Here is a 13754-nt window from a genome sequence, read left to right on the forward strand (position 1 = left end):
CGGGGCGGGGGCAGCCCCGGCCCGCTCCCGCCGGGATCGCGCCGGCCCCGCTCCGCCACGGGAGCGACGCCACCCGGGCAACAGCAGGGGACGGAGCTGGCAGAGAGGTAACCTGAAAGGACGGTGTAGCCAGGCGGGACTTGGCCTCTTCTCCCAGGCAACAAGCGACAGGGCGAGAGGACATAGTCTCAAGCTGTGTCAGGGGAGGTTTAGGTTGGGCATTAGGAGGAGTTTCTTCACAGCAAGGTTGGTTATGCTTTGGAATTGGCTGCCCAGGGTGGTAGTGGAGTCAGCGTCCCTGGACATCTTTAGGAAAGACTAGGCGTGGCACTCAGTGCCGTGGTCTGGTTGACATGGCAGTATTGGGCCACAGGTTGAATGCGATGATCCCAGAAGTCTTTCCGTCCTAACTGCTGCCCTGTTTCTGTAACGCAGGCGGAGTGCACCCGCTGCCCTCCGTCCGGGCCGGGGAGCGCCCCCGGTGAGGGCAGGCAGGGCCCCCTCCCAGGCTTCCGCTGGGAAACAGGGGGTTCCTTCCTGGAGGGGAGGGAAGGCGGGCAGGGCAGGGCCAGGTGTTGGGTTGTGTCAGGGAAGGGGAACGGAAAGCCTGGCCTGTGCTGTAGGGACTGAAAAGTGGCGACTCTTGAAGTGGTCCTGCGGCCCTAGGGATGCCCCGGCCACCCCCGTGTGTCTGTCACAGAGCTCAGCTTCACCTCATTCCCTGATGTGCCTCCTCCCAGAGCAGACCCGCACTGCTGAGTGCATGAGGAGCTGTGGATCACGAGCGGGGTACTGAGCAAGGCAGGTTAGGTGAGCTTCCACAAGCGGGGCTGATATTCCCAGCGCTGATATTTCCCAGGCGTTGATGGCCCGTATGGATGTGTTCCTCAGTGTGTGATCCAGATCAGAAACAACAAAAACATGAGCAACTTTAGAATATCCTTTCAAGGAGTAGAGTTTCTCATGAAATGCAGATGACAGAAGATGAGCTTACAGAAATAGTCAGTTGTCAGATTTTAACTGAGAAGCATTATGGAATTACTTGGTTGGCAGTAACACTTGTGCCAGAAGACTACTACTCATTGTGAGTGCTTCAGAGTAGCTTTTTTTTTTTCTCACTGGCAGAGTTTTAACAAATCCCTCTAGGTCTTGGTTGGTTACACTCGTACATTACTTAGTTGGTCACATTCAAAACTTGGGCCATCTGGAAATTAATGCTAAGGTCACATGAAGTAAAGCAGAGAGTAAGTTAAATGTCATTTGTATGTTGGCAGTACCTGTATTTGTGTTAAGAGAGTAGCTCACCTAGTAACTCCATGTGAATGTGGAGAAAGACTGCTGAGAGAACAGCAATTTTCTGTTACTTTGGTTGAGGACCTTCAGAAAGTACTCAGTCTTTTTAAGCAAACTGTATCTGCCACCTCTTTCTGATCTGACGCCGGGTACTGCATTGTCAACATTACAGAGCCTGTTTTGGTACAGGCTCTAAAACATGGAAATGCTTTTTTGCCCTCTCTCCACTGACAAAAGATGATTATCCGTCAGTGCCACCAAAGTAATTTTAGTTCACTCTCCTTCCCTGACATGAATTCAGAGTCATGAATTCAGTTTCATGGAGTGTAATTTCAGATACCATTTAACTAATAGCATCCCAGAATTTATCCAGTTGCCTTCTAGCATGTGTTGTTCACTGCGTGTCATTCTGTGAAGTGTTTGAGACATCTTCAGGAATCTCAGGACCCAAGTCCCTAGGATACAAACCCGTCAAAAACACCTTCTCTGAGGAACACGAATGACTGCTCATTGCGAAATCACCCAGGAACGCAACATTGCAGGGTGAATGGTTTCCATCTCTACATGGTAATGTATATTGCAAAAGGTTTTTCCTATTCCCAGACACCTAGAAGCTAACTCATATGGGAAAAGCCTTTTTAATCCCAATATAAAACATAGGAGTGAAATCTGTCAATTGTTAAACACACTGCAAAATCCCACTTCTTCTGTAAAACTAGCTGGAAATTCCTATTGCCTATTTCTGTTTCCTTCTAGACAGACAAAATATTTTCCATCCCAGTCTTATAGTTTGACACATAGTATTTGTACAAACACCTTAAAAGTACTTCACCTTCTGTGTAAACCAATAACAAGCACTTCATGAGTGCTGGCAGCATCTTAGAAACATCTTGTAAAGGATGGCTGAGAGATTTGATTTCTGAATGCCAAATCCCTTGATATTGAACACACAACCACAGCACAGGCAAGGAGGTTTAATTCGTTGTTCTGACAGGCCTTTTCAGTTTTTCTTTAAGTAAAGACAACTAGGTCATTTGTCTTTCCTTAGATGACATTGCTGCCTGGAACAGATACAACTGCAGTGTGAATAGAGAGCTATCCTCATATGGCTGCAAGCACGCAATGCTGATGGGTGAGTTAAGTGTCCTTAGCCACCCCTTTTCTCCCTGCAGTAAATTCACCTCGTGGCTGCAGGGTCCTGGAATACAAAGCTGCCACTGCGCTTGTGCTGCTCATAGCTGTGCTGCTGTCACTGTGCTGGTACAGGTGTGGGTGCTAGAACACGCGCCTTGAGAGCTCTTTAAAGAGAAAACTGTTGGTGAGTCAGGCACAGTTCTGTTGCACCCCATGCAGGATCACTTTCTGACAGAAAGCAAAGATCTCTGTGGTCTATAGAAATGACGCTGACAATCTGGTAGACATAATACAAGTTTCAATAGACAAATTGAGTTACGTGGTGATAAATGTCATCAGCTACTGTATGCTGCAGCACTAAAATGTTACTTCCCTTTGCCATCCTGTGCAGTTTGCTCTTCTTTGCTCTTGTAAGCATAAACCATTACATTTAGCAAGATGTCATACCTGCTTTTTAAAAAGATGCTTTCTGAGAGGTGACATCAGACTTTGTACTAGAGGTGTTTGCATTGCTGAAAATTTGAAAAAACAAATGAAAATACTAATAAAATGTTTTCTGAAATGTTTAAAATGTATTTTTTCTTTAAGATTCAATGTCCTCTTGAATAGTTATGTAACAATGCTTAAATGCAGTCCTTTCTCAGTCTTTCATTTGGCATAATGAATATAATGTAAAGTCACATCAAAAGGCAAAAACAACTACCATGAAACAAAACCCTTGTGAGTCCTGTCATTCTTAGGAAATCATGTTTGGCAGAAACTTATTTCTTTTAAGTTTCATTACAAAGTTAAAAAAAAAAAAAAAAGCCAAGTAAACATTCATCTATCTCCTCATGCCTGAAGGTCCACTTCCACGTCTCAGTGTCTTTTAAGAGCGTTAGGCCAAGTTCCAAGAGGGATTCACTCTCTACTAGAACTCCAATCCCCTCAAGAGCATTAGGCTTAGTGCCAGCATTCATTTACTCTTGGAACAGCTTAAATTAACTCCTGTTATATTCTGTCTAAACCCTTTCTTACAGAGTAAGAGTTGAGAGCTGGATTCAGTCAGTTAGTCTGAAGGCCACCCATCATGCTTGTCTGTCTTCCTGGACTTCAAATGCTGCATAAACTGGATTGGGCAAGGCAGTGATCAGCTGTGTGTAAGTTGAGGGGGGAAGCTGGCAAGCCATCTTTTGTATACATGTCCCCATTTCACGAGAAGTAGCATGAGGGTTGGTCTGACTTATTTAACGTAAGTACATATGACAGTAAGCTCCAACCAAATGTGAGATTTTAGTAGGCTGTGCAGTATGCTAATAGTATTTTGATACTTTCCTGGCAGAGCTGAACAGACAAGCTAATCAAAAGACAACAAATATCACTGCTTGGTTTTGTAAGTAAAGAACTGGATTGTAAGATTATATTATGCCCAACGTCAGACAGAAGATTGAAATGAAAGGTCTCACAAAGCCAGACCTTCTTTAGCCCCTTCAAACTTATATGGTCTCTTAATATCACTTCTGTTTTACTTGAGCAAGCATGAGAACAATCTGTTTGCCTGTGATTACAAGGTAAACACTCTGAAGCATATAAGATGTAAGCTCAGGGAAGACCAGTGTTCCAAAAACGGGCAACACAAAGTGTTCTTAGCACACTTAGAAAAGTACAGGGTAATTGGACAGAACTGGACAGTCATTCAGGTTGGCCAGCTGATACCTTGGTCTCTAGAGGCTCAAAAGTCCTGTACCAGGGCCTTCATAATGAAGGCTAGAAGTTGACTTCAGGGATTCCCAAAGCTGCTTTGTATGACTGTTATTTATAGAATAGTTAGAACCTTTCAAGGTCATCTAGTCCACCTCCCTCCAATGAGCAGAAACATCTTCAGCTAGGTCAGGTTGCTCAGAGCCCTGTTCAACCCTAACCATTTTCATAATTTCTACCCATTCCTCCTCCACAAGAAAAAAAAACCAAAAAAACCCAAAAAACAAATAGAGGAGAGATTAGTTTCACAGAATCTGAATTATCTTCCTTGGATGAAGAATCTTTTAAGCTGTTAGTTTACGAAAAGTTCAGTTGTTTTGTATGCTTTGGAGATGTTGGAAATGGAACTGGTTACCAGACAGTCAACATTCATCCACTAGTAAAACTGAAAAGAAATGTGAGCGTTTTGTGGCTAGATAACACTATTCAGGTCATAAATAAGAGTTCACAGCAATCTTTGTAGTTGGAGCTACACTATAAATATAGCTTAGCTTCAACTATTTTCAACTTGCTAAAGTTACTTGAAAGCTTATCATGATAGAGTGCATTTAAAAGGAAAAGAATTAAAATTTATGTAAGATATGTGTCCCCAAATACCTCTGATAGCATTCATTTGTATTAACCTTTCTAACACACTGTCTTCCCACACCCTTTGTATGTACTTAGCTGAAAAACATTACTGGCGTATAAGTTCCCTCAAACTTCAGAATTACTTTTTTTAAGTTAAGTTGAAAATCATAGAAAAAAGTTGAAAGCAAAATTCTTACTTTAAAAAAATTAATTTGAGCAGTAATGGAATTGGAAAGATTTTAAAATTTTCTAAGTCGGCAGTGACCTTTCTGTGATAAATATCTGATTTATTAAAGAAATGGTCCATATTTGATTTATTAATGAAATGGTACATAGACTGTTTAAATGCTAATGTTAATACAAAAAGCAGATCAAAAGTGATACTCTTTTGTGAAGGAATATTTATTTTTAAAATTTGAAAAGTATATTTGCTATTACTTTCCAAGTAAGGCTATAGATCTCAATTCTGTGACAAGTTGCATATATTATGCCTAATTTTAAGCATTTTGAGAAGTTCTGTGGTCTGAACTTCAACTGCATAAAATTAACTATATACATAAATCTTTGAAGACTGGGGACTTTTTTGCTATTAGATGAGAACTGTAGTTCAACTGCTGTTTTATCTTTTAATGATAAGATCCCATGGCACTTTTGCAACAATAATAGAGGTCCTCTGAAAACATTTTAAGTAATGGAATTACAGTACATGTTTTAGTGGTTATATTTTCCTCATGTTTCCAGCTGAATAAGTTATCCTTCATTTTTTTCCCCTTGCATACATTCTTCTGCAGTGCTGCTAGCACTGATTCAAAAGAGAGACCTATATCTAAGTGAAATCCTACCGTTTTGACCTTTAACCTGTATTTTTATATACATACAAATGTATGCACATTTATATATGTATTTTTCCTATAATATATTATTCATAGGATTTCCTGAAATCTTATTACCAATCCTTCCTATGTAAATATGGAATTGTGTTGCTGGGACCTTGCTGTATTTCAGGGAGTGTTTCTTCTCTTTTCTTATGTTCTCTGAAATCAGTGGGAGCATTGCAATCAATTTTAATTATACCAGTATTTCACTCTGAGTTTTATAGGAAGAGTTGGCAGCAATAACTATAGTTAAGATTGCCTAAGACTTTCTGCTGTATAGATTCTGTACTTAAAAAGAGAGAGGGATAGAAATTGTACATAAGGGTACAATAAAACATGTCAAGATTAGCAAAGTTAATTTTATCTGTGTTACTTGAAAAACCAGAAGGATTTATTAGGGACTCTGACTTTATATTTTTAAATGCAATGTGACTGAGACTGATATAATTTTAAATAATTATTATTATGTAGTTCAAAAATTACTATAAAGATGGCAAGGCATTACTTCACAGTATTACCAAAGAAACAATTACAGAATTATCAGTATTGTAACCTGTAAAATATTTTTAAAATATATGTTTTCTGTAAATGTTGAAGTAGAAGCAGCATCATATATTTATTTCTTTTTTTCTTTTCCCAGACCGCTCTAAAGCAACTATTAATAACATGTTGTACTGCTACTGTGATTTATTAATGAAAGTCACTTCAGTTATCACGTCCTTAATACTACTGAAGATGGTGAAGTATATATAATTATTTCTGTAAAAAAATGGGAATAATAAAACTCTAAATTACTGTTTTCTGTAATGTATTCCATTATTTGAAACAGTGTTTTCTTCTTTTGCTCAGAATTCTGTTTATGAGCTGTGTTTGCACCTATTTTTGTATAAGCAGGGGGGGAAGGCATGATTATTTTCAATATATGTGTTTAGTTACTTAGTATTATCTAACCCAATAGAACGAGGATGTGGTAGACACAACTTCACTATAAAAGATTCTGCAATCCATAAAAAAGTTGGAAGTCCTAATATGAAATTCATTGTAGTCAGCAAATCTTTTTCCATAGGTGTCTGCATTTGGCACTTGCGGAGCTGAAAAACAGCTTTACTTTTTGTGTGAATATTGTGGGCAGTCTTGGTATATTTGCTGGTGAGGGATCCTCAGTCTGTAGCTGCATCAAAAGGTACTGTTGGATCCACTCACAAAGACACAGTAATAATGGCATTAATAAAAATCCCTGACAAAGCCATGGATAAAGTTGACAGTTCCCATTTGGCACGAGTTAGGCAGGAGCTGTTTTGCTGAGTACACCCAGAGAGGATTTCCAAGCCATTACATAACCTTTTTCTAGAGAAGTGGAAGGTCTAGAGGGAACTTGAGGGAGTTATATTCTGGAATATCTGAATTGCATGTGTCCAAGAAGGCATAAGCTATACCAAGAGCAAAAAGTTGAGATACACTGACTGTCTTCTGTTCACAAGGCTTAGGGAATCTCCTGCTCACGTGGCATTTATATTGTTCATGGGTCTCATGCTCCTGCAGCTTAGGTGTAGTTTCTTTGTGGCTGATCTGTAATGGAGAGATTTAGTTGAAGTAGTTCAGAGAATCCACAGCAAATGAGCCATAACTTAATTTCTGAGGAAGAGAGGAGACTGGTGGGACTAAAGCATGCACCAAGAGATTTGTGTAAAAGGGCAGAGGTGTGTAAGACAAGGGTAAGGTTCATCCCACTAAAAATAAATGTCTACATATAGGTGACTCTATCTGAATTTATCACCTTATGCTCTTGTTAATGGGGTAAATATTCATCTCTGGCCTGATTTGTCTCATCCCAAGATAAATGTTGAAGTGGCTCAATTGAATCTCAAGCAAAGAAATTCCCATATCAGTCTTTCTGACTGTGAGGAGAACAGAGAGAATTTTTGCGCCGCTGTAAATGTAAATGTCTACACTGTATACTGCTTTTCTTTACTGTGTCTGGCTGCTGCAGAGATTCTTGGAAAGGAGCTGCATGTCAAACTTGCTGGGCACATATGCTGGCAGAGTTGGCAACAAAGGAGATAGACAGAGTTTGATTATGGGGTGCCACCCAGATGACAGATGAAAGCAGGGATGTGTTACTTCAAGGTGTAACTGAGGGAAGAATGTTGCATGGGAGAAGTTGTGATATATATCTTCTGTCACTTCAGACATTACTGCTGCAGAGAGAGTTTGTAGAGAGCTCTCACAGGTAGATTATCCGGTGTTCCAGAGGATACCTGCTTGTTTGCCTGTGGTAGTTGAAGACATTTAGGAGTGCTCAGAATACCATGCTAGATTGCTAGTGGGTTTAGGTGGGTGGGGTTCTGTGAGAAGGGAGGGGGTGACTGATGACAGCAAGCTATTTTTTGTTCTCCACAGCAGCAAGAGAAACTGCCAGTTTCACTCAGAGGACCTTAGGTCAGTCAGTCAGGAGCCTCCCACTCCATAAGCCCTGAGAAGCTCCAGAAGCTGACACCAGTGAAGCGCTGAGGACCAGAAGAGTCTGTGGGCAACCTGCAGGGACTATCCGTGGTGTGACTTTACCCCAAATCTACCCATGACAGTGGTCTGTCAGTGCTGATAACATCTCAGCACCCAAAGAGCCCACTGCTCTTGTCAGACCTGGATAGATAAAGTGGAAGGCAAGTTTGAAGAATAAGTATTGCATTATTGTATTATGAATAAATTGTAGGCTGGCAATTTTTGTTACAGATTAAGTAGGATCTAAATGAGTTAATACCCATGGAATCCCTTTTTGTCTTCTCCTTTTAGTGTACTCTCCTCCTCAGTCTTTTTATATAACATCTGTTTTATTGTATGTAATACTGTATATTCAACAGCTAGGTTTACTTGCTGATGACCAGAAACTCAACTGCCACTGCTAGTTGGGATAGTACCATAATCTCTGCAGGGAGAGCAACAAGGGACTCTGCTGCTCTGAAAGGTCAGGGTACCTTATCAAGAACTAGGTATTACAGCATCTGTGGAGGGTCACCAGAGGTTGATTACCTTCTTTTTTTGTACCATGGAACACATTAGGCTGAAATGACTTGCCTAAGGTCTTAAAACAGGGCAGTGACAGAGCTGGAAATAATCCCTGGAGGCAGGTGCTGTTTGTGACATATTTTCTGCAAATACTGCTTTATTTGGACATTTTTTTGATGATTACTGCAAATTTAGAAAAATAAAGATTTCTGCATTACCAAACTTTTGGCATTCACATTTGATTTCAAGGATGTCTGTCAGTTTGATGCTACTATTCATCACTTTCTTACATCCACTTGCATGTAGTTTTTAAATTTTCCCAGCTGTATCTCCACTGATTCTAATTTGTTGTAATTTACATTCTGAAGAGATAGGACAGACTACGGTCCAATAGAAGCAAGTAGCAAGATGTAAGAAAAAATACCAGAACTTATCTTTTGTACTTCTACATACACTTGATGGCCTAAAACTTAATCTGCCTTATTCATCATCTTCATCCCCTACCCTTAAAAACAGGTTAGCCAGAACAAATAGTGAGTATTTTACAGAAGTAGGTTTAGACATTAAAGTCATCTGTCCTGCCTTCTCCTGTGCATCCTGGAGTTACAGTACTGATACTGTATGAAACACAACTCTATTGTCATAGAGGTAATAAATAATACTGTATGTTAGGCTTGTGAATACAAAGTGAGTGTTTATACTGTCCTCTATCAAATCAGAGAATGGCAAGATGTTTACTCACAAAAGGTGTCTTGTCTCATTTCTCCATACCTGGTCTTATATCAGCAATTATGAAAGTAAAAATTACTGCTGTGGTTTTACGCAAAAAGAGAAATTCTGCAAGAACAAATGTAATGGAATTTTGACCACTTTGTAGTCTTCAGAATCTGACACATTTTCCCCACTGCTCAAATGATTATAAATTATAAGTAGTTTTGCAGAGCTGTTAGCATTATTTTCTCAGCTCACCCAAAGTTTTTGCAAGACTTATTATCTGTGATGAATCACATCTTTTATTCATATAGTTATAAATGTATTAAAGCTGTCAGGTATAATTTGCTGCTTTTTCTCCTTTAGATTCAGCATGGTTTCTGAAAATAAGCTAATTTAATAACTAGAGAATCTAAGTTATAATCAAATTTATTATATTTACCAGACTTGAATATCAGATGGGATAACATTAAAAATGTGTTTGAAGAGGAAAGAGCAGAATTGCCGGTGGGCATTGAATTAGCAGCCTGAAAAGTATCTAAGAATGTTGTGATCGATAGTGTTATGATGATGAGAGGAGGAAGAGGAATTGTATTTGTCTTTTTCCGTAGTTTTTACATGTCACAAACTGAAATGAGGGCTAGAACCCCAGGCTAAAGCTTCAATTCATAGGTAGAAGTGTTCTCTTTTTAGATTTTTCAGTGATTTACAGTGTGACTTTATAATGTAGCACTGCAACTCTGTCTGCAAATCTCTAAATTTCTGTTAGAAGAGACATGCTGCTGTTTATGTGCATGTATGAGCGCTTGTCACTCTCCAGGGCGTACCAGACATAATCCCATGAGTTCTGATCCACCACATTTCTGCTGAATTCTGGATGAGATTTGTGCTTGGAAGGCTTCTGGATCAAGGTTTCATGTCAGGAAGTGCTGAATAAAAGGCTTCTTCAAAACCAATAAAACAGAAACTCAGAAAATGAAGTCTCTTCTTTTAGCTCATGTTAGTCTCCTCTGAGGGACTGTTAATCTTCTCTGAGTTGGTACTCCAACTCTCTTAACCAAGTTTGTGGCACAGATTGTGTTTTATTTATCAATATATGGTAAAACAGCCTGTTATTTTGGGATTACATTAGTTGCATTTGTATTGTGGAGATTATTAATTCCCAAAGGTGCTGCCTTTTGTCTTTAAACTGAACCAGAGTTTTTGTTTTTCCCAGGGACTTCTACAGACTTTCAGATACTTAAAATCTGTATGTTTCTTTTTGGTCCATCATCTGTTAAAGACTGCTGGCTGTACTAAAACTGGCAAAAGAGTTAAACAAGGATAAAAAAGAAACTTATCCAGAGAACCAAGATATCATAGAGGATTCCTCTCCTGAAGGTACATAGCCACTTAGAAATCACTGAGAATAATGGTCACACAAATACAAAGAAAGAAAAATTTTAAAAATACTGAAATTTTGCTTAATATGTAAAAGCTTAATTAATGAAAGAGCTTGAGTTTTGAACATTTCTAGTGACCACTTTGTGCTATAGGGATTGTCTCTGTGTGGATGTGGTACATCGTTGACAGGAGACAGTTAAATCAGCTGTTCATCTGGCTCTGTTGTAGCTCTAACTCTCCACAACTGAGAATGCTCATGCCATGAGTGGGAGGAGGAGGATATTAGCCCCTGGCATTTCAGAAGATATCTGTGATACAATTCAGAGCCTTTGGTGCTAAAGGTGGTTTTGATAAAGAGGTTATGGCACAGGGGCCGTAGCTGGTATGAAGATACCGGGATCTCGCTCTAGAATTCCATGTTCTTTTAGTCTCTGTTTTACAGACATAGTTCTTTGAGGAGTCTCATAGTTTGAGGATGACAAATTTAGTAGAAAACGTTGAAGAGGATCGTATTGTTACAGAAGAATAGCTTTTAGTAGATAGGTAGGAGCATGATGAAATGTCATAATACCCACTGCAAAGTCTCTGGATATTATTCTTAGGAGCAAAATGCTAGAATTTTGTTCTAAATGCTCAGTGATTCAGAGCTTGAGGACACAGTATATGAGTAAGTATTTCTTGCTTTAGTCATCAAACAGCCACATTAAAGCATGACTAAGAAGAAAGGCAAGGCAGCAGTGAAATGTGGAGCTGCTGAGATAGCTCCATACTGAGAGCAGAACTGGAAATGAGATCAAAGATGATTGAATTGAGTTGACTGCACCTTGCTCAAAAAGTAAAGAAGCAGAGAAGGGTAAGAACCTTCAATAATTATAAGGAATGAGAGCAAGAAAACAAACCCCAGAAGACAAGAGGTAAAAGCAGTTCACATGACGCTGTAATCTCATAGCTTATGCTGTCAGCAAAAAGATATTGGATGAGTTTCTGCAGACTCAACAGTAATTGCCATGCAGCAGCAGTCAGTACTATTGAAATGCTGGAACTGATGGGAACCAACTAGGCTGTCGTGACTGGGAACAGACATCCTCCGAAGAGCATGAGACAGCATTCTGCAGTGTGAGAAATCCTTGCCTGTCAGTCTAAACTGGTGGTTTGTTTGTTGGACTGGGACCTGTATCTCTCATGAGATAGGAATTTTGCCTTTTTCTTCTTTGTTGTCTGTAGATACCCAGTTTGGTTCTCAATGAAGATGGAACAGTCTTCTTATTTGTAAATGCAGCCTAATGGATATTAACTTTCAGCACTTACATGTATTCTAAATGTCAGCATTAGGAGGAGCAAGGGTGCCTGTGCTTGTGAATATATTCAAGGAGTACAGTGTCAGGAGCTTGTCCTCTCCAGCTCAGTGTGAATTAATGTTTTGTAATGTTCTGGGCATAACTGACCTTGAGTTGAGCTGTTCATATTCCCCCTTGGAGAAAGACTGCTTAAGCTCATGCAGTTCTATACCATTGAGCAGTTGAAACTGGAGCCACTTGTGTGAATCTTGCCTCAGGAGGTTTGAGGTTGCTGCTGAATATTTTTGTGGACAGAAGTAGGATTTGCATTTGCAACCTCACAAGGATGGCTGAAGTCTTGAGGGTCAAAGCAGCCACAGCTAGCCCTAAGTCCCTGAACACACAATAGCTGCGAGCTGTAGGCCTGTGGTGCCCACCTAAAAAGTGTAGGGGAGGAGTCAGATTGCTCCATGTTTAAAGGGAAAAGGAGCAAAGTCTGTGATCTCTGTTCTTAAATGTTGTTTAAAGATGTAAAAACTATATAATTTTACCTTCTACTCAGGAGTAGCTTATCTAAGGACTAATCTTGAAAGGAATTGCTGGAAAGGCCAGTTACAGGCAGAACTTAGTATTGAACTTTGAAATGTTCTTTGTCTCATGGTGTATATTGCATGCTGTCGTGTTACCTGCACCAGCTTTTCTTCTCAGTTTGCTTAAGAATCATGTGAATAAAAAGGTACCATGGATTTAAAAGTACTATGCTTATTAACCTTCTTGGCAGTTCATGTCTGTTCTCCATAACCTGTCAGGATTTATCCCTGTGTCTACCCAAATATTCTAAAGCAAAGACCATAGTGGTATATCTGTGAAATCTTTAATGATATCTGTGTATCCTATGAAATAGGAAACCTGTAGTGATTAGTCAGGGCTGAGGAAGTATGAAGTGGTGTAAAGTGAGTACAGTAATTTCATGACTATAAGGCGCACCCTTTTGACTAAAATTTTCCCCCGAACCCAGAAGTGCGCCTTATAGTCCGGTGCACCTTATGTGATGTACAAAGTTGCGACATTTGCCACCCCAGAAGTGTGAGCTGTGAGCCGTGGGGGGAGCGGGCAGTGCCGCGGCAGCCGGGTGGAGGCGGGCCCAGGGGCCAATGGCTGCCGGGTTGAGGCGGGGCTTTGTCCAGCAACCACACGGGGTGAGCTGGGGGAGGAGCCTCGCTGCAAAAAAAAAGTGCACCTTATAGTCTGGTGCACCTTATGGTTGTGAAATTGCTGTGTTTTAAATTTTCATATGAAAAAAGTACCCCAAATTAATGGAAGTGTGATCTCACTACAAAAAGAGAGGCCAGGAGCCTCAGATGAGTGGGAGCTTAACCTCAGGCACTGAAATCCTTATTCTTACTTAGGACATAAGTAATTAAATAGTTAAAAGACATTGAGGAGTCACAACAACCCCATGCAACATTATAGATTTGAGGCAGAGTGCCTGGAAACCTGTCTGTTGGAAAAGGACCTGGAGGTGCTGGTCAACAGCTGCTGAACATGATCCAGGGTGTGCCCAGGTGGCCAAGAAGGCCAATGGCATCCTGGCCTGGATCAGCAGTGGTGTGGCCAGCAGGAGCAGGGCAGTGACCTCCCCCTCTGCTGGGCACTGCTGAGGCCACAGCTCCAATCCTGTGCTCAGTTCTGGGCTCCTCACTGCAAGAAAGACATTGAGGGGCTGGAGCGTGTCCAGAGAAGGGCAACGGAGCTGGGGAAGGGT

General features: G+C 40.4%; 2 long non-coding RNA genes across 6 annotated transcripts; both read left to right on the forward strand.

Moving 5' to 3' along the window:
• Positions 1-6: 6 nt before the first annotated feature.
• Positions 7-8840, forward strand: LOC117010427. 5 transcript variants are annotated; one of them, XR_004420660.1, is made up of 6 exons: positions 7-107; positions 1711-1860; positions 2342-2425; positions 3447-3566; positions 6253-6350; positions 8013-8840. It is a non-coding gene; the product is annotated as an uncharacterized LOC117010427 (long non-coding RNA). The 5 variants fall into 5 exon arrangements; XR_004420662.1 differs by lacking the exon at positions 1711-1860 and having other exon boundaries at positions 6253-6355; XR_004420663.1 differs by lacking the exon at positions 1711-1860 and having other exon boundaries at positions 6253-6355; positions 8016-8840.
• Positions 8841-10545: 1705 nt separating this feature from the next.
• LOC117010438 lies at positions 10546-12745 on the forward strand. Its single transcript, XR_004420664.1, has 2 exons — positions 10546-10709; positions 11400-12745. It is a non-coding gene; the product is annotated as an uncharacterized LOC117010438 (long non-coding RNA).
• The last annotated feature ends 1009 nt before the right edge of the window (positions 12746-13754 follow it).

This window comes from Catharus ustulatus, chromosome 2, assembly GCF_009819885.2.
Source record: "Catharus ustulatus isolate bCatUst1 chromosome 2, bCatUst1.pri.v2, whole genome shotgun sequence".
NCBI lineage: Eukaryota > Metazoa > Chordata > Aves > Passeriformes > Turdidae > Catharus > Catharus ustulatus.